This window comes from Poecilia formosa, unplaced genomic scaffold (assembly GCF_000485575.1).
Source record: "Poecilia formosa unplaced genomic scaffold, Poecilia_formosa-5.1.2 Scaffold151, whole genome shotgun sequence".
Classification (NCBI taxonomy): domain Eukaryota; kingdom Metazoa; phylum Chordata; class Actinopteri; order Cyprinodontiformes; family Poeciliidae; genus Poecilia; species Poecilia formosa.
The window spans coordinates 379,207-406,321 of record NW_006800090.1 but is presented as its reverse complement, the minus strand read 5'-3'; the positions used below and the strand labels follow the sequence as shown (position 1 = coordinate 406,321).

General features: G+C 38.9%; 1 protein-coding gene across 17 annotated transcripts in view; it reads right to left on the bottom strand.

Moving 5' to 3' along the window:
- The window catches only part of LOC103146054 (receptor-type tyrosine-protein phosphatase F), a 238,871-nt gene that overhangs the window by 161,007 nt on the left and 50,749 nt on the right, over positions 1-27,115 (bottom strand). The window contains exon 1 of one of the 17 annotated variants that reach the window (XM_016677238.1): positions 14,685-15,027. The exons of the other annotated variants lie outside the window; for them this stretch is intronic. The gene's annotated coding sequence lies outside the window, so the exon portion shown is untranslated. Of the gene's footprint in view, positions 1-14,684; positions 15,028-27,115 lie in introns of those variants that run through there. 17 annotated transcript variants of the gene reach the window in all.

The following is a 27,115-nucleotide window of genomic DNA, read 5'->3' as shown; positions in this document are numbered from 1 at the left end:
CAGATAAAGATAGATTTTCATTTTATATGCAATATATATATTTATATATATATAAAAATTTTTGTACTTTCAAATTGCCTTTTTCCAGGTCTGTATACTTGAGTTGATGATTAACTGATCACTAAATCTGTTGATTATTTCAATAATTGCCTTACACTATTAATCCTTTCAGCTCTACATCAGTTCAACCATTACTCATGCAGGCAGGAAAAACTTCACCGGAAGTCCCATCAGGTAACACAGTGGAGGCTTAATCATTAACTTTCTTTGATTACATGCAATATACAGCATCCCCAATGCAACACGGTGGTGGCAGTATCATGATGTGTGAATGTTGTGCTTGTGACAGACGAAGAGATGGATGAAGATAGAAAAACAGTGCAATCCTGGAAAAAAAGTGTTTTAACTATAACCAACTTTCCAGTCTCCTTAAGAAAGTCCTCCCCACAGCATAATGGAGCCACTACCATGTTTCACTGTTGCGAGGTAGACATTAACATACAGATTTAGTTTCTAATCTAGAAAAAAAATGTTTGACAACCTTGTATCCTTTGTCTTCCACTTCACAAATACGCCTTGCTTTGACCTGGTCTGTCGCATAAAATTCCAATAATATTCATACAAGTTTATTGTTGTCACTCAACAAAACATACAAAAAATAAAACAAATGGTCTTGAATGTAAAACATAAAGGATATAATCTCTAAGGGCCTCTGCCTTCTTCCCACAGAAAATACTGGAAAGACATCTGCGTATCGAGTTCATGATACAGTCCCAATCGACATTTAGTATGGCTGAATGATCATTTAACAAAATTTAAGCATCGCCATAAATTTGCACATGTCTGTTAGGAGGGGAGGGGTCCTTATTACAAGGCCAGCAATCTTCTCAGCATCAAATCATTCTACAATGACGGGCGATATGTTTTTCACCAATATGTAGTACAAGGACTCGAAGAGACACACCAGACTGCCACTTCCATTTTAATTTATCGAGGAGTGATTATTGACGATGTTGCATGGCGGAGCGAGGTAAAAAATGGCTTGCAGTGCAAAGTGCTGTGAAAAAGGGGGCTTGTATATAAATCAAAAAGCAGGCCCGATGTAAAACAGACATCCATCAGGCGAGAGAAATGCTGTGTATACCTGAACCAATAAACTGTTGGAAGCAGCTTTCTTTATTTTATTTTATTTTTTTCCCAGGGTTTACTGAGCACAGAAAAGTATAATTGGGTGCCGAGTGGACTATTTAAAAATGTTGATTTTCAAGCCAAATTTATACAAATCATATTCACCAAAAAGAGAATTTTCCATGTTCAAAGCACAATTAACTTTGGTGTGTGGAAATTTCCCTCTACGTATTTAAATCTATTCAAACTTTCAAAACAAACCAGGACTAAAAATCTATTTCAAGCATCTCTTGTCAACTGACGGACTTACATGGCATTGAGTCAGACCTTGCACTAAGCTCTGAATCAGTTGCTTCACTTTAGTCGTAGAATTTGTGGTGTAAAATTACGTAGTTCAAGTAATAAACACTTAAAATGCATTTCTTCAATGACTTAGACTACTTAGTCCCCCAAAATTGGCTGATTCAACCAATTCTCCCAAAATGTGATCTGATCTCATCATAATTTCAGATTTCATTATGTAGTCATTATGCTCCTAATTATTTTTCTACTGCTTTTTATGTCTGTTGTCCATATGACATTTAAAATCTCCCACATGTTGAGGCCTAAAACAATGGGAACAAAATTACACATTACTCAACTTTAAAGCAAAAGCAGAATTTGACTGTGAAGATAATTTGTGCAGAGATAAGTTTCAGAGATGGACTCAGCAATATCATTACTGTGAGGAAATCATTAGATGGCCAGCTGGTTGGATGGATGGAAACATTTAGAGAATGGGACTGGGAATAAAGTCTGAAAATCTATTAAGTCAACAGCCTTCCTGCAGCATCAAGATTTAAAGAAGTTTTATTATTTCTTTGTGTTAAAATTTTACCACGGAAAATGAATAAATAAGCTTGTTTCTGAGTTATAGTTAAACATTAATTTAGCCCAATAAACTTAGATCTATTCTCAACAACAGATGCCTGGAAACATCAAGAAAGAAATTCAAGCTGCCAAGCAAGAGAGATGAGCTGAGACGTCACCACTTGACGGTTTGCTTGTGGACAGATGGTGCCGTAAAATGACTAGGCAGACAGCACAGAAGGCACGGACAACCCCGCACCCTCCATTCACACCACGCAGAGGACTTGGACTCCCCCGCTCCCCACCACCTCCGAGGCAGAAAGCCTTGCCTCCACCAGTAAAAGACAAACACAGTGAAGGCATGTGAGCAAAAAGACTGGCTAACACACAGCTCCGTAGATCAATAGCTCGCCAAACGGAGGCAGTTGTTCCGGCTGAGCTCAGTCCATGGATATTTCATGGATGGATTTTAGGAACCAGAAAGAGAAATACAAACGAGAGCGGGGATATTTAAAGAACGATCTCTGGGTTTGAGTTCGGGCTGCATTGCATTCATTCACAACAACTGGCTCTGAGGTGGTAATTCTGCATTGAAGTTTGTAAGAGAAGGGTTTTTAAGGGCCCCATGCTTTTCAGCCGGTGCCCCCACTGTTCTAAATCAATTACCTCCAGTCAGTCAATGCTTAGAGTGAGGGGGGGGTATTGTAAATCAGCTTGGTGTCAGGCCAGATTAGTAACTGTAAAGAGCGAGGAGTGTTGTGGACCCTTCAGAGGCGGACATGAGAAAGAAGCTAGGGCCTCGAACCTCTGCTGTAGGGAAGCAATTCTGCTCATTGTTTGTAACAATCTTCACAAAGTTTTAATTTTATAGAAATGTAATCTCAAACCAGATGATTCGATCCTATAAATTACCACAGCTTTATAATCTCTGAAGAATGTGTAAGACTGGCATTATTACTTCACTTTTTTCTACAAGGTGGATAGGGCTGAGAATAAATTATTCTGTTTTCCTCCATCTCTTTCACAAGACAAATCCCTGCATGGTTGTGGGTTCGCAAGAACAAGACAAAATAGACTGAAGTTATCAAAAATGACAAACTGCTTCAAGAAGAATCCATTTCAAGCTTAGATCAGACTAGAAAATTAAAGACTTTGAAGTAGAGATGATCAAATATGGGCCAGACTCATTAAAAACAATCACAAACACTGACAGCCAGCAACAGATGTTAGCTTTAGCGTCATTAGCCGCTAATCGTTAGCCAGCCACAATACTCTCACTGAGCATTAAAATTGTTCTCTATTTTTAAGCTTTATAAACATCAAGATGTGTTTTACGTAATGTGTGTGCAGTTATGACATTTATTCAAAAAATAAGAATCAAAAGTCACTAATGCGATATTTAAAATAGTTTTTTTTTTTTTTTTTTTTTACAAAATAGTGAGACTTACTCACATTACTCTTAAAAGCAGATGGTCTGTGGTTGTCCGACTGCAATCCAACAAGCAGTTTCTTATCTCACTACATCTGTTAAATGCAAATTTGCTCCTGAGAAATCCGCTTTGTCAGCCACAATATTCTCTCAGGTAATAAAAAAAACACATACACAGACGTGAGGAGAGTTAGCCGTGGACTACGTTCAGTTTATGACACAGGATATACGATATGTCTCACACCATATTGAATGTTTGTCTTTAGTCGGTGCCGGAGCTCAGAAGAAATAGTATGTTGACACAACGCGTTATTTCACTTTGCAACAGGGCATGTAAAATGCACATGGAAAAGCAGTCCATTGTGGTCTGAGCTACAGAGGAACAAGCTTAATATTGACTGAGGGAAGGGTCAGACAAACTCAGGGAGGGCTGGGAAAAGCCCCTCCTGTAAAACCTGGCATTTGAGGTGGGAAACAGAAACATCATACCTTATGGTTTGTGGCGCAATGCATAAGGCTCTGTTTAAAAAGGATGATCTCCTCATGTGAAACGGGCTTGTGGAAATTTAAAACGGCACATGCCACAGAGAGATTCATCTTTTTCCACAAAAAGTCTATTATTTTCACAAAGAAAACCAAGGCTGCTTGTCCTTGTGGAAACAGTTAAAACCCAACATATTCAGCATGCATAAGCTGTTATTGCACAGAGGATCCCACAGGTCCTAATCCAACTCCTGTCCATGTCTGTGGCCTCTCAGTTCCTGTCTAACCAGTGAAAAGAGGCAGATCCTAATAAGCCATTCTGTCTTTCTGTCAGTCTGTGTTTCTCTCCATCCTCTGGCTTCTTCCCCTCTCTCTTTTCCTCCCTGACCAAGCCTCCTCCTCGGTCTTTTACCCTGTCTAAGCCACGAGCCAGCCTGCTGGAGCAGATGGAAGCATATATCCCCACTGCTCTCCGGAGGACTAAGGATTTAACATGTAAAAGAGATGAGTTTGAATTTGGCAAAGGCCAGAGGATGAAACAAGCAAGAAAAGTAGGAACTCTTAGCTTAGGCCATGTTCATAAAACTAGATCAATCTCACTGTAACAGGCCAATAAATTATAAAGATCCCAGCTTTAAACTAACCTGGATTGCATCTGTTTGGTGTTAAATCAAGCCTTTTATTGTGCCCTAAATATCAAGATTTGATAAACAATGTAGGTGGATAAGTCAGAAAGCATCATAACGTTTTACTTTTTTATCATGAAGTTCTAAGCTGAAAATTTTGGCTTTGTGCCTATAGTAGGCTAATAAAGGTGATCAATCCTAATGCCAAAATATCCACTTGCTGAGGTGGAAACAAACACATTTGAAGCCAGGTAGAAAAAAAAAATCAATAAAGTCATTGGACGCTTTAAGTCAGGTTCAAATTTTTCCCTATACGTCAGCTCTGTCTCCTTAAACTGAGGCTCCTAAAAGTTTCAATTATTGGGGCTGTAGCAACAAATTCAGAACAAACAAGATTTAGTTTTTGTGTAACAAATAAAATAAAGGCTTCATGAATGTAACAATGTTTTAAAGAATCTCTGTTCAGTCTGGAACATTCCAGTTCAGTTTTGTCCACTCCAACTAAACTTACACTGCACTTTTCAAGCCATACCAACCACTCAAAGTGAACCAAGAGTCACATTCACCTGCAGCACTCCTAGAGCTTATGTATTCACTCAACTAATGTTCAGATAAGCAGGAAACTTGGGTTGAAGTACCAGGTATATGGGCAGATTCACAGGGTAGGATGGAATTAAACTGACAACTTAATGATGATTAACCTTCCCACTTAGATTAAATCTGTTAAAATGCCTCAAAATACTGTGACCGATTGAAGCAAATGCTAACTTAAGTATCTTCTTTAGCAGGTAACAGTCAAGCAGTATTCCCACAATAAAACAGCCATCTGCTCCAGCCCTGGTAGGAAGCTTTCAAACAGTTGCAAGGTTCACTGTGTGAGCTAATCAAAAACAGTAAAGTAGCCTTCATGCTTAACGGTAATAGGAAGCTTTTAAGCACACACAGTAAGCTTCATTAGCGGCTAACTGCTAGCCATTTGCATTATTCTCACAATAAAATACACTTTTGCTTCGGTCCTCATTAGAAGCTGCATTGTGGTTGTCAAAATTAATTTATAGGCTTCTCAAGAAACATCCTTAAATTCCTGTGAAGTGCTAATAAGGTTTCTTAGCAAATGCAAAATTTAAATCGCTAGCAGCTTACTGTTGGCCAGTTGCAGTACCTTTACAGTGAGATAATCACCTGGTTAATCCCTAATAGGTGCAGTAGCTAGAATCAGTTGTCATCTTTAGCATCTAAACCAAAAATAACCCTTATATTGAGTGCCATGTGGTAAGTTTAGAATTGTTAGCTAGATAGCTAAATTATTATCGCAATTAAAATAACTTGATTCAGTCATGATAAAAAGTTGGTTGCAAAACATTAAAAATGTTAATGTCTAGGTTTATCAAAAATCTGTGAAAATCGTTACATTAAGCAATAACAGTAAGCTTTGAAGCTGAGTCTAAGTTTAGCTTCATTAGTAATTAATTGTTGGACAGTTGACGTTTTCTCACAGAAAACAGTCGGTTGCATCAATCCTGATAGGAAGGTACGAGTAAGTGGCCAACTTTAGTATCCAGACTAAACATGAACTCTGCATTATCTCTTTAAGAAAACTGCTGACATTTTAAAACAAAAGCTTTTTTTTTGGTATTGCTGTTGGTGAATAGTTCATCAGTTGCTCTATTCTTGCTGTAAAATAGTGCTTTGCTCAGAAGCCATATGTTTGACACAACTCAGCTAAAAACTATGGAGTAAAACTTCACTTTAGTGTTGATAGGAAGTTCTTCAACAGACATTAAATTTGATGTTATTGCAAATAAGGGTTAGGTACCCATAATATTCTAAGAGTGCTTACAAATCAGTCTTACATCAACTTGTCACCTGCGACAGTGAATGGAAATATTTTCCTACATTACTTACAAACCATCTGTCACCTACTTTTCTATCAGCTATGTGAAATGCTGCCACACAACCGATTTTAAAGTATTTGGAACTTCTTCATTGCAAATGTTGCAGGATACTGTCAGCCATTAGTCAAATCCCTTTATTACAACAAGGTTAAGTCGAGCACAACCAATGTCAAAAGTAGAGATTTCAGCATAGATTTAAACAGGTGTCAAACCAAAAGCACTGGATGTGACTACATCATGCTTTTCTTGAGATCTTGTCCCTCAAGATATAGCTATATCCCCAATAATAGCCTCATACCACATTGATAAACATACATAACCCACTGAATGCTTACTTGTGTTGAACTGCCATGGGCAAGAGTAAATTGGATAAGTCCGGATGTCTCTTGAGCTTACGTCAGCAGAAATTGTGAAGTCAGACCCACATTTTCCTCAACACCTCACCTTAGTCCACCTCCCAGGTAATGAGAAAGTATCTGGACAGTGCATCTGTCGTCTGAAGGAAGATTCTGCTTTGTCCTCAATCTCCACATGGCAGCATGACAGACAGGAGGAGTGCAGAACAACGGGCCGACGAGGTTGTGAGCGGTGCAATCGATTGCCAACTGACTGGCAAGGTCCATTATACTGACAGGCCGGAGCCACAACACGCTGACCTGCACATCACCAACGTCCTCATTACTACCTATGAATCTCTCTCTGGGACCAATCTCTCTGGCCCTCTCCCCACTCTTGCTCTATCCTCTCTCTATGGTCTCTCTGGCCAAGGCATACAACTGAAATTCACTCCATCAATCTAATAGATGAGCTTAAAAAGACGCAAAAGCCACACCTAAGCAGCAGCACTATAGTTAATGCACTAGGCTAATATAAAGACAAGGAGTGCTTTTCTAAAAGAAACGGCAGCAGAACTGTACATTTAATAGAATTATTGAAAAGAAACTTGAATTTTTTTTACAAAGGCTTCTACCTCTTTTAAAGTCGCCACCGTGTTCAACAGTTCACCCACTTCCTTTCCTTCTTTTTATGCTTGTCCTCTGTATACCTATTTATATTTATTCTCTTCTCTGCAGATGTGATTTATCTGCCCCCAGACTATCAATTACCACCCATAAAGAGTCATTATTCAGTGCCTCCACTAACCACACACATACACTTTCTTAGACACACATGTTCGAAAATACACCCAAAGAAAATCTGGGTTCATTCTGAGCTCTTGAGATTTGAATGACTCATCAAATACTTTGCTTGACAAATCACTTCATAAAAAAATATCTTGGCAAGAGCTCCTCCAGATATTCAGCGCAAACACGTTCAATCAAGCAAAGCCGGCATTTAGATCTGAGCGAGTCTTCTTCTTAATTTTTTAATTTATTATTATAAAAGAGACGCCAAGGATGTAATTTTTATTAAATTAATCATCACAATTCATGAAAAGACTGTTACAAAATGTTACTTTAGATGTGGCAAAGCCCATATTAATTATTAGATAAAACTTTTAAATAACAGCAGATTTGCAAAAAACTTTGGGCAAGTTAAATATATTGGTAGAATAGCACAAACATGGGAGCAATCGTGCCTTGTTAAAGTTTCCAAACCTGTTAAAAGGTTTCACCTATTGTCCTCTTGCAACCTCAAGCTTCAATTAACTTTATTGGGGTTTTAAAGGAAAGACTACCACAACGTAGTGTATAATTGTGACTCACTTCCCTACACTAACAATATAAAGCATACAAACCATTCCATTGAAGCTCTGGTTGTATGTCTACGGCTGTTGTCTTACTGGACAGTCAATCTCCACTGCAGTTAAGATTTTTGGAGCCTATAACAGATTCCCTACCAGGAGTGCAAGTTAACATTGAATATCGATGCCCATCTCTTGCCTGACTCTATTTAACTGCTGGAAGCCATTGTTTCAACTGGATTTATTTAAAGGTATCTTATTAAAGCAGGTTGGATATATCTGCATGCAACACAGGTTTTAATTTGTAAACCAAAGTCAAAAGCCAAATTCGATCCTCTCAATTTCAAAACTACACACCGTTTTGTGTTGGATTGCATTTTGTCATGTTGCAGCCCCAGACCTCAGTGTGTTTCATTTCAATTCTATGTGGCAGACGAGTTTTTCAACGCACTCGAAAAGAAAGACCTGTCCAAATTCCTCCTGACATGTCGTCTTAGTTTCTGAGAGCGATTAGGCTGAACACCAGGCTGTTCCACACACAGGAAGACAAGTCAGTACAGGAGCCCGTCACTCACCTCATCAGATCCACCCTGATGTGGAAAGTGTCTCTGTCAGGTCAACAATTGACAACCCATTGCAGTCATTCCACAGGCTGGTTAAATGCTGTCTTTCAAGGTTCTGTTAAACTTGGCTGAGCTAGTTTTTTTTTACGGATTTTAAAACTTCAGGCTTAGCTCTTAGTCAATCACAGGAGGTGAACCGCCAACCAAGAGGCAGAAATTATGCAGATGGCCTAAGCTAATAACCTCCTAAAGCTCCCATGAGGACTGCAGACTACTTTCTTGTCATGTTTGGTCTCTTTAGCAGTTTTCCATACAGCACACAGAATCAGCTTGCCAAGGAAGATCTAAGAAAGCAAATTTCTTTTAAGTGAGGCATCATGTCTAGTCATAGAAATCATTAGAATAACTTATTTGGGTCAGAAAGCTAGTAAATGTAAATTAACAATGAACTGGGATCTCCCTTTAATGCATGACACTCTGAGGCAGTAACAGCTCAACATCAAACCATAAAACTGCTAACCCCATGAGACACTGAGCCAGGGGAATTAGGAATCTCCTTACCAATAAGTGCAAAAAAAGCATGACACATAATTTAAGCAAATTTAAAGGCATTTCAATGGTATAAATAAACGCTGAATGTGACAACACAAAATGCTAAGTCTGTGAAAGAGACTGGTTAGGCTGTCTTCTCAAACTGGTTCTCTTGTCTTATTTTAAGCCAGGGAAGTCAAGACTCCCATGTTTACTAATGCAGAAGCAACCCCTTTATCAGGGAAGAGATTTGTAGGGAAGAGGCAGGGGATTAGCCATTAAATTACCAGGCAGACAGCATCCCTGCTCTAGGGTTGTGAAGCAGTAATCTCCAAGGCTGGAGCGCCTTGGAAAGAGTGGAGGGGGGTCTCCAGATAAAGGTCTGGGATTGCTGCGGCAGAACTCAAAACAGTCCAAAAGTTGCACACTAAAAAGCGAGTTTAAGGGTGACTTTCTCCAAAGGGTGGTTTACCTTTTATTGCAAATGCTTTAATAGGGACTGACCGCATTGTGAGGTTTCGCTTAACAGCCGAGCGCCAAGCGGTGCAAGACTTTAAAGGCTTTAAAAGAGGACTCCTGTAGCTAGGCAGAGCTAGTGGAATTAGATTCTGGTGGCCTTGTCCGTGGTTCTTGTTCTGTCACCTCTTCCCCCTCCCTTCAACAAGCAGCGCTTCCCTTGGAGAAACACCCCCATCTTCACACACCCCCACCACCTCTGGACACAGGAATGTTTCATCAACGCCACAGCCCCCAGCATCTTTACCAGGCCACAGTGGGCCAAGAGGCGCTGCACAGGCAGGCCATAAATAAGTCAGGCGTTATAATGAAACCAAATGAATCTCCATCCATCTTCACAAAACAAGCCGGGGAATTGAGAATTCTGCAGGAGGAAGAGACATTGCCCTATGTTTGAGGATAAAGCACACAGTCGAGAATACAAAAGCTGCATGCTCAGATGCAAGCCTAGGAATGAGTGTGAAGGCTTATTATTCCATTAGAAGTGACATGTGTGGGCTGATAAAGGAAGGGACAGGAGGGCTGGTGAAGTAATGAAGTGGAATGTCAGGTTTAAGCATGGCATTATTTTTTTAAAATTGGGAGTCTGAGCAAACAAGGGTTGCTGGTGAAAGCGGTGAGATATATCAGATACTTGATTATACTTTTGAGTACCGAGTTATGAATAAATCCAGCAAAGCTTCAGTTGTATTTGTTTCACTGCTGCTAAGCATTAGAGTTACCCATCATGCTCCACAAAGTAAAGCTGCAAGCTTAAATTCTCAATGAAAGTAAGCCTGAACCAACCAAATTCACACCTTTTAATCATTAAAGGGCAAATATATCAAACTCTGAAGCCATAAGACCTATAAATATTCACAATATGCTACACAAGTAAAAATAATGTTCACCACTGCGTTTTTTCTTTTGTTTTGTTTTATTAAACGGTTAAGTAATTCACTTTTGTCAGTGAAGAGGGTTTTCAAGCCATGCTTTTTAAGAACAGGAAGTGAGTACCATATATGGATGATGTGTCATCTGGATTCTCTTAAAGCAACACACTACATTGGTACAAGGGCAGTTTGATGGTTAAAACAACATTTTTGACAGGGACATGTTGCGTATTTGTAACACAGTCTGTTTAAAACAGTTTCTCTGTTCAAAACACTTTCACCCTATGATTTTTATATAAGTGGAATATTAAACTTAACCTAAAGGCTTAGTAGGTAAGAAAATGTTTAACATTGCTTATTTATATTTTATGTTTCTTTTGTCAGAACAAATAATTGCCCTTTCCCACCAAGTAATCCCTTTAATCTGAATAGTAATAGTATCACACTGGTTGTTTTTGTCACAACTGGCTTTCAACAACGCATTGAAATAACTCTACAGGATGCCAGTTTGCTAGGTCTCCAAGATACTGAACTCAGACATTTATTATTACTTTATAATAAAGTTTCTCTTTAAAAGAGAATTAAAATTATTTCATTAAAAGTTATTCAGCAAGATACCCAGAAACAAAGAAAAAGATTCATCAATTCAGTTCTCACAGAATAGAACGATTTAGAGCAACATTGTTTTTTCAAAGCCAATATATTCCCAGCTGGCACCAATGCACAGGTCATATAGAAAGAAACACAAGTCCAGACTTATCACATATGAAGCGTTCCCAAAAAACATTCAGCTGCCCCTGGAAATAGAGACCTTTCAATCAACACGGAGGCATAATTGGATGATGTGGAATTGAAATGAGTTTTCTGCAAAGAGGGAAATGTCCTGACTGACAAAGTGGATTTGTTTTCCCCCCTTTGAGAAACTCAGAGTTACGGTTTAAATGAAATGTGCAAGGCCATGAGCAGAAAAAAAACACTGGCCACAAAGGATGCAATTGGAACAAAAAACACAATATATAATGCAAAACATAAGGCATAGAAAGAAGACGTGAAGTTGCTTTAAAGAGACATTGAGCTAAAGTTCCTCTCCTTATAAGCAACAAAAATAACACCACCATACCTAAAATAAACATGTTTTCTAATTTAGATCTGATCTTTCATCAAAACCCTAATACAGTGTTTATCAAACTTATCCAGAAGTCAAAGGAGAGGTGCAGACCTAGTTCTTTCAAATGAGCTCACTGCTAGGGGCAGCTGAGAAAAGAAGTCTTGTCAAAACACCGATGACTGCAGTGGTAAAGATGGCCTTTTTTTTCTAAACCTTCCTGTCAGCACCTGTCGAAATGAATGAAAGGCCGGATGAAAAAAAGAAGTGTCACAACTGAAACCAGAAAGTGACTATCAGCAACCACCGACACATCACACGGCGGTGGCCGCTGATTGACATCTCACATTATGCTCGGCGTATACGACAGACTCGCAAAAGTAGAGCTGTGTAAACATGTTATTTGGCACCCAACTCCGGATTGACAATTAGGCGTTGTCATCATGAAACAACAACCCATGACCCTGTCAACATCGAGGAACAATCCCTGACACATGCACGAAAAAAATAAAAATAAATAAATAAAATAAAAAAAAAAACACCCACTGCTGACATTTTAAAGTTGACACCTCGAAATCTGCATCAACGCTTTGAGCTTTAATAATTCAATAAAAGCAAGCAGGTTTTTACTTACAGCATGTGTCACGGATGACTGACAGAGTCACCGCCACTAGCATTGATCTGTGATTGTAAGCATCTCGCATGTTCAGACTCGAAAGGAAGCAACTAAAAAAGATTCACCATGCGTCAATGGCCCATTACATGTCACCCAGCTCACTGACAATGAGAAATCAAGTTCTATGGAAAAATCCATATGCTCAGCCCATAATTACTTTTGAAAAATCCGGTGCTGGTGGTCGAAGGCTGTTGACTGACTGACTGTTCCTTTAAGGATAAACTCTTCAGAGACAAAGAGAGCCTCCCAACAAACCAATGTCATTTAAAGTTCCTTGCAAAAGGATCGGTTAAAACCACAAGCCTCAATGTATTTTATTGGGACTTCATGCGGCAGAAAAACACAAAGTAGTGCATCCTTGTGAGGTGGAAGCAAAATGATGCATTTAAAAAAAAACACTTTTGTACTCTGCCTTCTTTAAATGCCTAAATAAATAAAAAATATTTCACTATTAGTGAGTTAAGTCCACTGTGAAGGTCATCTGTGAATAAACAGCATGATGAAGACCAACGAACACAGCAGACAAGTCAGAGACAAAACAAATCCCAAGATTTTAACATCTCCTGTAGCTCATCTGAAAACGGAAAAAAATACAGCCCAACTGCAAACCCACCACCTAAACCAAGAAAAGCATGGTGTTGAGGGAATCAGGGTATGGGACTGCTTGTCTTCAGACAAGAGACTGAAGGATGAGAAGAAAACTAACATTGCACATTATAGCTGTGAAACATGGTGGAGTTTTATCATGAAAACAATCCTAAATATACAGTCAGAGGTACAATGAGAAGATTTATGTCAGTTCATTTGCTAAAATGGCCTAGTGAAAGTTCATACCCAATTAAATGGCAAGGTCTGTGACTAAACATTTGTTTTCATTACTTACATTTTTTTGTTTGTCACATAAAATGCCAGTAAACTGCAGAGGTTTATGGTTGTAACATGACTAAAAGTCAGGGTGTGTGAATGTGCTGCACATTTAGTCATTTAATCCAAAGTGCTTCCTGAATTTCTATCCAAATCACATAATATTTGACTGGAACCTGACTACTGAAAAGTGGCCAAGGCCCCGTCGTAAAAGCTGGAATGATGGGTCAGTGAACGGCACGGTGGAGCTGAAGGAAGACAACCTTCAGGTCACGACATGCAGACGTGACCTGAAGGCTCACGGATTGGCTCCGTTTGCACAAATGGTCACAGCGGACAGCTTTTAGCCATGTTCGTTTTTGCTACCCAGCAGCTGAACAGACATTTCAACCATCTTGAGTTTCAAACCAGGTTTTCGGGGGATTTATACCACTCTGTGTTAAAACAAACGAGGGGTGAGAAAGGGTTGCTCTGCTGACTCTTTAACTAAAAGAAAACAATAACTGAAAAACAGTCTCACAAGATCGAGGAAAAGGATTCTTATTGGAGAACAACCGACCTACAGGGAAGAACATGTCTCTTAAAGGCCAAACAAAACAGAAAACATGTCAGAATTGTGTTTTTGGAAAGCTTGAGGCAGCTTTGGTGGGAAAGGGCAAGAAACAAAAAGGGTATTTTCTCACAGATATCCAGGGCTTGTGTTGAGCAACAGTATTCCTGTGCAACAATTGGCAAATTACTTGTGAACAATGAAAGTTTTTCAAAAAGTGCCAGCAATGATAGAAAATAAACCTGTAAATCACACAAACATCCATTACAGGATATAGTTAGTCGAGACCCAGTCATAATTTATGACTTCCAAAAGTTCTCCTCTACAATTATCTGGGATTTCAAAGCTTTTCAGTGTCTCCACTTCACTGGAATTTGTGTCGCTTAAACGTTACCCCCAAAGATTGCCCATGGAGGTAAAGGCAACTGGAAAAACAGGTTGTTTGGCCTCAAAGTGCAGGGCCTAATGCGGTGGAAACGGCAGGGTGTCTCACCTTTAGCAGTGGTAGCTAGGGGACGTTCTATGGCCTTCCTATTCAAAGTCCTCTGAATACATAGGGGAGGGCTCGCACCAGACATGGCAATTTGCCAGAGAACCAGCCAATAGAGCTAAGCCAAGACGAGGTTAAACTATTGTTTTGGCTTCACAAGCAAGAATGAGCAGGGACAAAAAGTAAAGGAGACAAAAGAGCGGTAAGAAAATACCTGAGCACTCAAGTGGAACACATCAACTTATTTTGCTACTTTTATCATAAAAAAAAAAAGGCAATCTGTAAACGGCATGTTAGGGATTTCTTGATGATAAAGTTCAAACCACCACAAAGAGGTCAGCATGTTTCACAAAATGCACCTGTGCCTCACCTATCGCCAAGTGTAAAAACTTCATCTCAAAATGCTCAAAACTCCCAACTCACCCATGCATGTCCAGTACGTCCACTTATAAAAAAATCCTTTTCATTCCTCCTTATTCTGAGGAACTTATTCCAGCAATAGAGCGAGGGAAAGTCGGAATCCAAATCCAGCGAAAGAAAATCCAGCAGTATCCACAAAAAGAAAAAGATTATCCCTGAGTGATGTCTTTGGAAAAACAAAGAAAGAGAGAGAAAGTAGTCCCCAGTTCCTCCTCAGTTATTCCGTTCACAGCGTTTTCATTAGACCGGAGGAACTCGGCTGCTCGGCTTCCCCGGCAATAGGTTTCCAGCTGTGGCTGCGGGGAGAGATCCTTCAGAGTCAAAGCTTGTTCACACACTGAGCGGGGCGTTCAGGGACTGCCCGGGACAAGCCAATCCCACCCCGTGTGATGTCACCGGTGTCAGATTTCAGGCATTAGGAGGGAGGAGGCTGCAATAGAGGGGCTTACCTTTCCTAAGGACTGACCAATGGGACGCAAACCTGAGCTTCACCTGAATGCAGAGGAAAAAAACAAAAGTCTGGAAGAGCACGTCTTCTTATGTTTATCTTAGAGACTCCATTATCTATTGTTCGCCTTAGAAACGGAGTTTAATCATGAACAGAGGTTGATCATAAACTCACTGTTGATTTTAAACGAAACTCTGCTGTTTGTAATTCAAATCCATATTGTTTTGTTTTTGGGTTTTTTAAAATCACACTTGATTAAAATAAATAAAAAATCAAATCAGACATAGATAACCTGAATATGAAAAACATTTTCAAATGATGATTTCATTTATTAAGGGAAAAACTATCCAAAACCTCCTTGCTCTATTTTAAAAAGTAATTACTCCCTTAATCTAATCAAGTGCATCAAGTTTAAATGCGATAATGGACTGGGAGACTTAATTCACTGTGGAGGGGTTCCAGGTCTAAATAGCCTTTCTTAAGTCATAAGAGAGCATCTCAATCACATTTAAATTCAGACTTTGACTAGACCATTATAAAATCTTTAATGTTGTGCTGCATAACCCAAGTACACCACAAACAGATGGACAGACATTCTCCTTGAGCCGTCTCTGATAGATTTTTTCATCAAATATACAAGTTGATATTATGTTTTACACCATATGTAATGTAATATGAACACATACCTTCCAAAAACAGCTACAGTTTTAATATTTTTCATCAAAATGTTTTATAGGGGGGAGGATTGGGTCTTTCTGTCCTGTTTTTAACTTAGTACTCTCCCATGTAGAATTCAGTCTCTTTCTTATTGTTGAATTAAGAAGATTGACGTTAGCTGAAGTGCTTGAATCCTCCGTTACTTTAGATTTTGTAAGGTGCTCATCTATGACCTCCTGGATGAATCATTGATGGACTCTTGGAGTAATATTGACAGGTTGGACACTCCTGGGAAAGTTCACCATGGTTCTAGGTTTTCTCCATTTGTGGAGAAAGGCTCTAATGGTGGTTCACTGAAGGCTAAAGCCGTAAAAACTTTCTAGACTGAACGATGTGAATAAATGTTTCTCATCTGCTGTTTGCCATCTTTTATCTACTTCATGTTCTCTGTAGCAACTTCTTTATCGTACACAATTGACATTAATCAGGTTGTTTTGGATAGCTTTTGCCATCTTTGTCTAAATGGGGTGATGGGGTGAAAAGTACATTTGAAAATTAGACATTTTATTTTTCAGTGTAACCTAATCCATTAGTTTTCATTCAGACTTTGGCATACATATAAAGTAGTAGTCATTTTAAATAGTTATGGGTTGAATATCATTTTTCTTTAACTTCCAAGGTGGGTTTGCTCTTGCAGGTTAATAAACCATAAATAATTCCCACTGGCCGTTTTAAGTGAAATACCAGGACGCATTTCCAATTCGATAAGCAGCTGAAACTTGGAGGACTAACATAGCATAACCTTGAAATATACAAACATCCCCAGGAGACTCTGATAATATATGTCCACTTACATGTTTGTTGGATAATAAAACGGCTTCGAAAATAATTCGCCCTTCTTTCTTTATCACAAGAGGGGAGGAAAAAATAATGTTACAGGAGGATAAATATGCAAAATCCCCATTCTTAAATCTGCAAGGCTTCGAGTACACACATGCATAATTTTCGCAAACACACAGTTTCCCCATTCCCTTTGGTCAAACTCCGCTAGCCATGGAGCTAATCATCCACAACAGATGTTCAGAAATGTTCAGTCGGATTTATGACGGAGCTCAGAGGAACAGCCAAGTCAGCCCCTGGTGCTGTTTTTCTCTCCCGTCCTACAAGGACAAGGGATTGCACCGAGAGAGGATGTCAGCACAACAATTCTCTCCCCCCGCCAAAACTACCATCCGAGACGAGTGCGCCTTAATAGATCACAGAGACTTGGGACCTCGGGGGGAGTTTTGCTCATTTATCCCCAATAATACTTGGTGCGATGTTACTCATCCAGCGATGCTTCAACTGTGTTTCACCCTCCAAGTAATGATGTTTGTTATATAAGTCTGTGACACTGCTGATACTGCAAGCAGGACGGTGATAAATATTTTTAGATGGAGCAATGCATAACATTGCGTTGCATTGATGATAAAACAACACATCTACATCACCCGGTGCAAAAAAAGATGTAGTGAATAAATATTGGTTTAAGAATTTTGTTGCTCTTGACTATTGCAATTCATAATGACTATGAAATGGAGCTAATTTCAATACATTAGCACAACAAAATACGTTTAGAAAAAAGATATGAATATAAACATGTAAAATATAAAACTCCTCCAGGTTTGCTGAATATATTCAGATTTTTTAAATTTCTCTTGCTTAGGAATAAAATACGTTTCAAGGTTGAATGGACCTTGAAGCAGAATTGCAATAAAAAAATTAAAAAACTACTCACAATTGATCACAATGTCTAAACTTATATCTGGGAGATAGATATCTGTGTTTGATTTGAAAATAAATTTGATGAGTTTGTTTGCGCAATGCTCAAGGCTTTTTTTAAACAGACCTCTTTATCCACATGTATGGGGTTCATTAAGGCTGTGAGAGAGCGAGAGAGAGCAGGACTTTCATCAGATGATGAAAAGGTTGAACTGAGCTTTCAACCTTTTTGTTGTGGAACATACAGGTTTTTGAAACATTGACAGCCTTCTGGAAATCTCAAAGTTCAGGTAAGAATTTTCATTTTCTTGCTAGAATGAAAGAGAATCTCTCTCCGACACTTAGAAAGTCAGACAGAGATACGTTGGAATTGGGGATTTTATGGTCAATGGCAGAGATGGTTTGAACTTTCTCCTTCTCTCTCGGCTCTTTTGGTCCTGTTCTACCTCAATTCAGACTCCTTTTTAAGTCTTCTTGGAGTTGGGATTGGAGTTCTGGTATTATTTGAGCTTTTGAGATGCTAATCAGCAGCTTCTAATTGTAAAAACAATACCTTGTCGACATCTTTATGCATAATAATGACTATCCTAAAGCAAAAAAAAAACAAAAACTGAACTCCATTAAGCTGCACAGCATCCAAACCAGTTAATTATTCATAACAGCGTGGGTAATATATTTTATGTGCCTGCAAAACTGCAAAACATTACCAACAGCAGACTCTATCTTTCTAAGAAATGAGAGAAAAGCCTTCTTTCAGCCTACTGATTTGCAGTGTTCAGCTAGAGGTGGAGCTCAGGCAGTGCCATTTACAAAACTCTAGTCACTCTAGCAACTTCTCTGGCCTCATTAAAAATTATTTTAAACCCCTGAGAAGATATGGAGAAACATTTTATCAGTTTGAAAACCGTAACTTTTTAACCTTTGCATAACTTCATGCTGGTAGCCAGTCCAGTGTTGCTGTTCTGGACACTACGTATCTGTAAATGCAACTCCAAAAACAGAAAGATGTTTTCTGTCCTAAATAATGATTCAAGTGTGTATCTCATGGAAACTTAGGTTACCTTATTAAAAAGCAATTATATTTCAACTGTAAAAATAAACAATATGTTTCAGCTTCGCGTGCTGCAACACCAGTACACAAATTTGTGAAATTAGGCATGCACAGTGAACAGAAACTTGTCAAAATCTACTCCATAACTATCTGCAGGAGAAAGAACAGCCAATCTGGACAGCCTGTAAACATCTCATTTCATTACAAGCTCGCAAGAGTTTGAGGGGAAGCTTCTGGAGGATAATGAGTCCACCCACGCATCCATAAGGAGAGGGAAAAAGTAGTATATTTGTGGGTGTAAAATGTTTGTGCCAAATCAAATGTCACATGAATCTGAAATGAAAATCGCCGGAACGAACTGAACCTCAGAGTGGGAGGTAAATTTTATTAAACGCACGACGTAAGCCATTTCACTTTGAGTGTAATCCCATTTGGGTGCAATGTAAAAGCACACAGATGGCTCTTGAGTTGTAACCCTCAATGAAAGTTTTAAACTGTTGCCCAAAGGGACGTTTGGTAGTTCAAGCAGTTTAAAGGCTTCTATTGAGCCCCACCCCCCTCTCTCAAGAACTTGAATAGAGTTGGAAACCCCCCCGCTTTACCAAGACAGACAATTTATAACACTGCAACAACCATCCATCCCCCCACTTGTTTCATCAGACTTAAGGGAAGTTGACAACCTTTTAAATCTGAAGCAGCCGGCTTCTCTTTACTACTAAACCCCACTTAACAATTGAAGAGTAGTCTAGTCTGTATTTTTTCTGGTAAGATTGAGCAAAGCTTGTTGTGTGGCTCAAGGGTTGAAGCATTCACGAATCAAACTACCAAAAACTCAGGCTGCTGCGAGATGGGATGAATCACACTGGCCCTGGGTTTTATCAATTTATCCGTCTACAACAAGTCTGCAGAAACACTTAACAAGGTTAAACTTGGAGGTAGGGAAACAGTTCAGCAGAGATTCATGGAGTGATCTGAATGAATGATGCTCGCACCGCAGAAATAAACTTGGCTTCATTGTTGGAACTGATCATCATCTATAAGTCAAGCAATGTCGTGCTGAGCCATCCGCTCCTCTTCAGCCTTTTCACATTTGGTTCTATTACAACCACAAACTTCTGTATATTTTTTTTAACTGCATGTAACAAACTAATATAAAGCTCTAAATAATAGTGAATTAGAAGAAAATGAATATTTTCAATCGTTTTTAGAGCTTTTATGGTGTTTCCGTTCACTGTTATGCCGATGACGGTCCGATTTATGTCCCACTCAAAACAGGCAGTTATGTATTCTGTTACATCACTACTTGGGGGTTATGGGGTGATAAAAGACTAGATGGCTATGAACTTTGCAAATTTTACCAAGATAGTGGTGATGGTTTTTGGTGGTACCACTGAGCCCGCTCCTGAAGATCTGGGCTTCACATTTACCCTCACTTTCCCCCGACTGCCAACACATTTTGGGCCAAGTTTTAAAATTATTTTATTCTAAATTGCTAAATGGTTCCAAGTTACTTCTCTGAGCTGCTGCAGCCTTTTACACTTTGTTTTATTGAGTTCTAACTGTTGTAAATATACATCTGCTTTATTTATTTTAATGCATTCTTTTATTCTATTCTCCACTGTGGCTGTAGTGCTTTATAAAAAAAGTTGGATTGGACTGAATACAATGAAGTTTGTTCAAACAGCATGCATTCCTCTGCAAGTCGCTGTAGCTATAAATCTGCTGCATTATCTAAAGTAATGCAATTCTGTTAATCCTTTAAAAGGAATGCAAACAGTTGTGCATAACTTCCTCATTCGCCAGGGGACGTCGTCAAACACAATACTGGCTGCATGCCAGTGAAAAAATGCTGACCCATGTCATAAACACTGAGCTGTGAAAGTCAGTGTGCTGCTGCTGATGGGCTCTTTAGACTAGCACTATGTCATCATGTCCAGAAGCACAGCTGGGCAGCACCTGTTAGTTTAACATTCCCAGGCAATTTGCAATGTACTCAGGGTTGGCTACTGCCACTGGTTTTGTTGGCTAATTTGCTTCCAGGCTGAAACTGGGGGGGGGATTTATATAGAATGCACAGACCACACTGTTACTTACAAATATGAGTTGGGCATATTTGCAGTTTGTTAGTGTAACATTTAACCTCACTCTGAGATGCAGAATGAGATGTGTTAGTGGGATAGTTCAGGCAAGGCAGCAAGCATGAGTAAATATCTAATTATGTCTAATCATATGTAATTTTCTTGATGCAACGCACCAAATTAGAATTCATTAATTCACATTAAAACATGCAGAATCTGCATAAGGAGCTAGTTAAATATAAAATGGTCTCCAAGAATGCAAAACTGTATTCTTTCGCAATGGGAAAAAAAGCTTTTGAACATTGTACTTTTGCTCAATGTTTGCCAAGGACACGATTATGGCTGTGATTTTTTTTTTTTCTTTCTTCCCAGGACTGTCTGCAGATAACACTGGCTCCTGCATTGAGGGGGGAAGGTGATGGTACAAAGCGACAGGAGGCATAAAAAACACAAAGGACATGGGGAAAAAAAAAAGAGCACATAAAAACACAGATAAGATAGTGATTTAATGGTTCTGACCTTCAGTGGGAGCAGGCATGAGTACTGGCCTGTAAAGATGCTGTATGTATCAACGTATGTGGAGGTAGCAAATATAAAGGCCAAATGCCATATTTCAGAGACAAAATCCTTGAAAGCAAAATAATTTCAAAAAGCACTTTCTGAAGCATAACGAGGTAAGTCTTTAAAACTAGATATTCACTACCAAATATGGACGATGAGCTACAATCTGTACTGGTACTATCTCAAAGTCTGTCTCAAAGTCTCCTCCTCATGAGATAATCCACAAATTTATTAACTCAATTTGGATATGGATAGTTAGCTTTAGCTACTTTCTAGCTCCAAAAGTAGTTACTTTTTTAGCTAATTTTATCTGGATTTTTTGGGCTGTTCTTTGCTCACATTTCTAGAGATTTTGATTTAGGCCATTGAAATTTATATAAATTATCCGTAATTAGTTTATTAATTATCCTTTGGAGCCTCAGTACCTTGCTTTCTAGGCATTTCTGCAATGTCTATATGGACTTTTGGCTGCAGGCGGCACAAAAAAAAACAGAACAGAAAAAATAAAAAATAAAAAGACCAAGACAACGTAGGTTGAAGGGATAGAGGAAGGGACCTCTATTCCTGGTTCTCACTGAAAATCAAAAACAATGAGCGCTCTCCATTACACTGTGTTGCCGTCAACTGGCAGGGCACGCTCTCGAAGGGGAACAGCCGAGCATGCCGCCGAATGCATGAGACAAATCATTTTTATCTGGGACCCCGGCGGGTATTGACAAACCAAGGATGCATTTAGATAGCCCAATTAAAATGGGGGAATGAAGCAACATCGAAGCACTTTACAATAGCGTGCCCCCTTCCTGCCCTCAGGGGTGGGTTGGGAACACCCTACGAGTTTCTTTTCCTAAGTGATACTATGTTGTGGTGGGTTTTGGGGTGATAGAGGAAGTAAAAAAGCAGGTTGCTCAGAGAAGTTGCTTTGAGGTGAAATATGGAATATGGAAAGTGGTAATGTTTGTGGGAGGAAATTATGAACCCAAGTGACATATGTCTTGAAATGGAATGGCAAAATTTTGCACAGTGCTCTTTGGGAGTAAAACTGACTGCTTTAGCAACAAGACGCTCAAAGCTATATTACAAGGTCAGGACCTGCAAGCAAGAAAAGGAGCTCAGTACATCTCTCCAAGTTCAAGGGTAATCTGGCAATCGATATGGAAATACCCTCCACGTATTCAGATGTACTTTAGCTGGTGACCTTTAATGTCATCCACTTCCTCATACTCCTCTCCCCACTTGTGTATGACTCCCACCGGTTTAATTTTCAGTCCACTATTTGTCTTCTTGATCAATGATCATCCCGCTGAGATTACAGTCAAGTGCATTTTTCAAAAAGATATCTCTGCGCTGGCAGACACACAAAAATCCCATTCATCAGACTCCTTCAAGTATGTTAAAAGGTTACAAGACTAGGATATCTCATGATGTCTCACCTTCTGTGTAGGAGGAATGAGAGTTCTAGCCAAAGCAGCCCGTTTCGTTCTCAGAAGCAGGCGAAAAAGGCAGAGCAACACTGTGGTATGCTCCGAGCAGCTGTTCAGTAGTGTTACATTTCACAGGCTGTAGTCGACAAAAACGCAAAGCTGTAAGGCCTTTCTACAATGCCTCCTGTTTCTATGGCTATTGTCAGAGAAAAAAGTCCATCTCCAGATATAAAAGTCAGTTTCTAGAGAACATTTCCTCCTAGATGTCTGCAACTCCTAGTTTTACTACATATAGAATTTTGTCTATTAAATGCCTAAAGCATTTGTTGGAACAAGGGTTTATTATGCGAAGTAAATAATTTACATTTTACGTTACTAGAATGTAGAACTGTTTATACCAGAAGGAGGGGTAAAAGTACACTTAAGTCACTGGGTGTTTCCAAATCCAGTGTCTGGTTGAGTTCTTGGTTTACCATGAAGACCGGAAGATAAGCAGCTATGAAACTGGACGCTCTGGCCTTCAGTTTTATTCCCGCCATTACTGCTGTGTACGTTTTGTCGCCTAGCAACCGTGAAGTCAACAAATCAAGCTGTTAAAAAATGGAGCTCAAAGTCTTCCTGGGGTTTTTTTTTATTACTTTTTATATCCTTTTAATGAATCAAATTAAAATATTTCTAACATCTATTTAAAAAACTTATATGCTGGTCTGACAACACAACCACCTTAAGCTTTTAGTTTTCATACAGCCAAATTTGAGCACTTATATTTTAAACCATATTCCTCTCCGTAAAAGAACATTAATTTGTTGGTAGAGCAGTTGTTAGCAATGTTAGCTTGCAGCCAAAGGTTTAAAGTTTCAGTACTGGCTCGGGGTCTTTTCATCAATTAGTTTGTTCTCTCTGGGTTTCTCCCCCTCTAATAGTCCAAAACCATGTATGTAGGTTGGTTACTACAAATGATCAGATGCAGTTTAGAATGACAAAAAAAATGTGAAAGAGCTCTTTCACAATGACAGGAAATAAACCAACAGTTGCTAAATTTAGCATTGCTAGTGGCTAACTGCTAGCTAGTCAATGTACTCTCACAGAAATGTATCAATCATTTATATCTCGTCTTTCACTCTCTTTTGCGGTTTCTTATTTCAACACAGAACACCAAATTCTCCCAGATAACTGACTCAACTGAGTAATGAGCTTTTTTAGCACTATTACACTAGAGTGTTGCCAGCCAGCCTAAAATCAACCGACTTTTTCAGCAAAACATGGCAATCATAGTAGCATGCTCCTGCCTCATCACACCAAGTCAGATTCTGATAACTAGATTGCTCTAAGCCAGGGGTGGCCAAGTCCAGTCCTCAAGAGCCACCATCCTGCAAGTTTCAGATGCATCCCTGCTTCAACACACCTGAATCAAATGAATGGCTCGTTATCAGGCCTCTGTAGAGCTGATCCCGGTCTGTTGGAGTAAGGATACTTCTAAAACTTGCAGGATGGTGGCTCTCGAGGACTGGACTTGGCCACCCCTGCTCTAAGCAATACAGACTTCACTTTGACAAGAAAATAATGCTGCATTTCAATATAATGAGATCTTGTATCATAACACCTATAAATGTCATATAAAACACTGATCAGTATCCAATTCTTCAGTATCACCAGAAATCCAAACTCTGAACAATGGATTTTGAAGAACTAGTTGTGTTTTCACCGTTCTATGAGACATTTTTACTTCCCATCCTTGCATTAATTTGGTGTGGAGTGCTTTAGATAATTAATCTGATTAATTTATTTTTGATGAGTCTACAAAAAGCAACATGTCTTTTGTATTCTTTGTATGCACAAGTGAGTGAGATCGGTTCATGACATTTTATCTACATACATGTTCTGAGACTTCAAGCAAATAGAAACTGAGAGTTGGGTTTAAAGGGCAATTACATAAAGCTCATATTCCTTTCAAAATAAAATACTGAAATACAATGACAATCAAAACAAGCACTGAAAGTATGTGGTATATGAAAAGTGTAGCTTCACTCCCCCTGATGGAGCAGGTATGACATGTATAAGAATGACGATAACAAATCTAAAAAGCTTTCTGTGAGTTTTCTCATAAAAGCCCCACAGAGCAGTCTCTCATAACCAGGGGAGGCTACACTTCGTCTCTGACAGGACAAGCTTCCAGATGTTTTTCCTCAATGCATTTCTGCTCCAGATGAAAGGAAGAAAAAGGTGTTACAGTGGCACTCAGGAAAATAAGTAGCTTCACTGGATAAAGGGAAAAGTGTCAATTACTTTTCTTGTGCACTCAAAAATTTTGTGGGTGTATGTGTCAATATGCACCAATGATTCTGCATGGTTCGTCATTTTATAGGATTTCAAACAGCAGATTTGAAATAAAACATTTTAGTAAGAATTTTCTTTTGGTCCAATATACTTATTGAATAGAAAGGGCTGAGTAAATACAAAATGCAGATTTCAAATGAGGATTTCACTGATTAAAGGGAAAAAAATGCTTTCCAAGCCAACTTGGCCCACTGGAAAATATAATAATCCCCTAGATCTAGTAACCTGTTCAGCCATTGGTAGCAACAACTGCTTTGTGGGATAACCGGCAATAAGTTTTATATCCCTGTGGAGGAATGTTGACCAACTCTTATTTGTAGAATTGTTTTAAATTAATCACATTCATTTTTGAATATGAGCAGCATATTTAAGGTTATGTCACTCAATCTAAATCAGATATAAGTCTGGACTTTAACTAGATCACTCCAAAACCTTTGTTTTGAGTTTTTTGAGCAACTTGGAGGAAGACTTACTGGCACACGTTAGATCATTAGCCCAAGGCCAGTTGAGCTTAAAAGTCACAAACCAATGGCCAGACATTCTCTTTCAGGTTCTTTTGCTAGAGAGGAGAGTTCACAATCAGTCAATCAATCACATGAAGTTGTTGTAGCCTTGAAGCAACTCCAGCTCCTTAGGTTACCACTTTATCTCTTCATCTGACATGTTGAGCTAGTATTCCACCAGATGTGATGGGAAGGAATCACAGTTTCCAAAAAGTTCATATTTGTTTTATACAATATTTATTTTTCCAAATTCTTGGAGATTAGATCATTAAACGGATCTTTGTGTTCTTTGTTTTAGCCTTGAAACTCTCCCATGGACGCAGTTTGGCTGTTTTTGTTGGAACATGAATCCTGACATTAGGTGAAGCAATTTAAACCTGCAGTGCTCTGGATCAGTCGATGAGCTCTTGGAGATATTTTGATAGGTGCACTCTTCCATATTTACCCATTTTTTTATATCGCTCACTATGGTTCAATTTACTCAAAGCCTTAAACATGGCTTTGTAATCCTTTACAAATGGTAATGTAGTGCACCCTTTGTATATAAGGGGGTTAAGCACTACAACCACCCACAAATAGCTAAAATGTGAGAATGCTTGATAACCCCCAAAAAACATTCCAGCATATTTGAATAGTTCAAACGCCAAACATATCTACCTACATACCTACCTACCTATCTTCAGTGCCAATGAAAATAAATGGCACTCCTGGATTGGCTGCTTTGCAAACATCAGACACTTTTTGTGTGGACTGGCTGCGAGTATAGAAACTGAACCCAAATGAGTGTGCAATTATATTTTTATATACGGTCAGGTCGGTGCAGCTGAAAACTGCTTTTTGTATTTACTAAGGTGATCTTTTTATGATTTTATGGTTTGTTTGACATCTAATTGGCATATAAAATGTAGAAAATAGCAAATTATAAGAAGGGCAAATACTTCTTCTTCTTATTCTACTGAAAACCAGAAAGATGTACATCAAAAATGCTCTAAAACTGATACATAACATGCATGAGAACACTCCTTTCCATCAGCACCACACACACATACACACACCCTTTCAACAGATGAAAAGGCTGTCAACTGAAAGCGTAATCCATCACTTGTGCCATTTTGCATTTGCAGGGTCTCCTCTCTTTTAACAATGGCTTGACTGACAAGGAAAGATAAGGGCCCACTGTTGACCAAAACAATGGCAACATCATCACTCTATAGCTTCCAGACACAAAATATATGTCGGTCTTTTGTATTAAAATTAGTCTCTGGCATCTATAACTTCATCTGGAGGTGGGAAGGGATGGGAAAAACACCTTTCTCACACCAAATAGTGTCAAATTTGGCATTATAAATGAATTATACTTTACTTCCAAACCCTAGATTTCACGAAAACCTATAGCACAGTTTTCAAGAAATCTCAGTGCTTTGCTCTTCATTATCCATTCAAATCATGGAGAAACAAATGGATTTCCACTGGCTAAAACGCCATCCCAAAATAATTAAGGCAATGAAATATTCAACATAAAACTCCTTATTATAGCGCCAGCACTTCATAAATTTGCAGAGAACAAATGAGTGGATTAATCTGAGTACTAATGGAGAAGAAAGGCACTCTCTATGT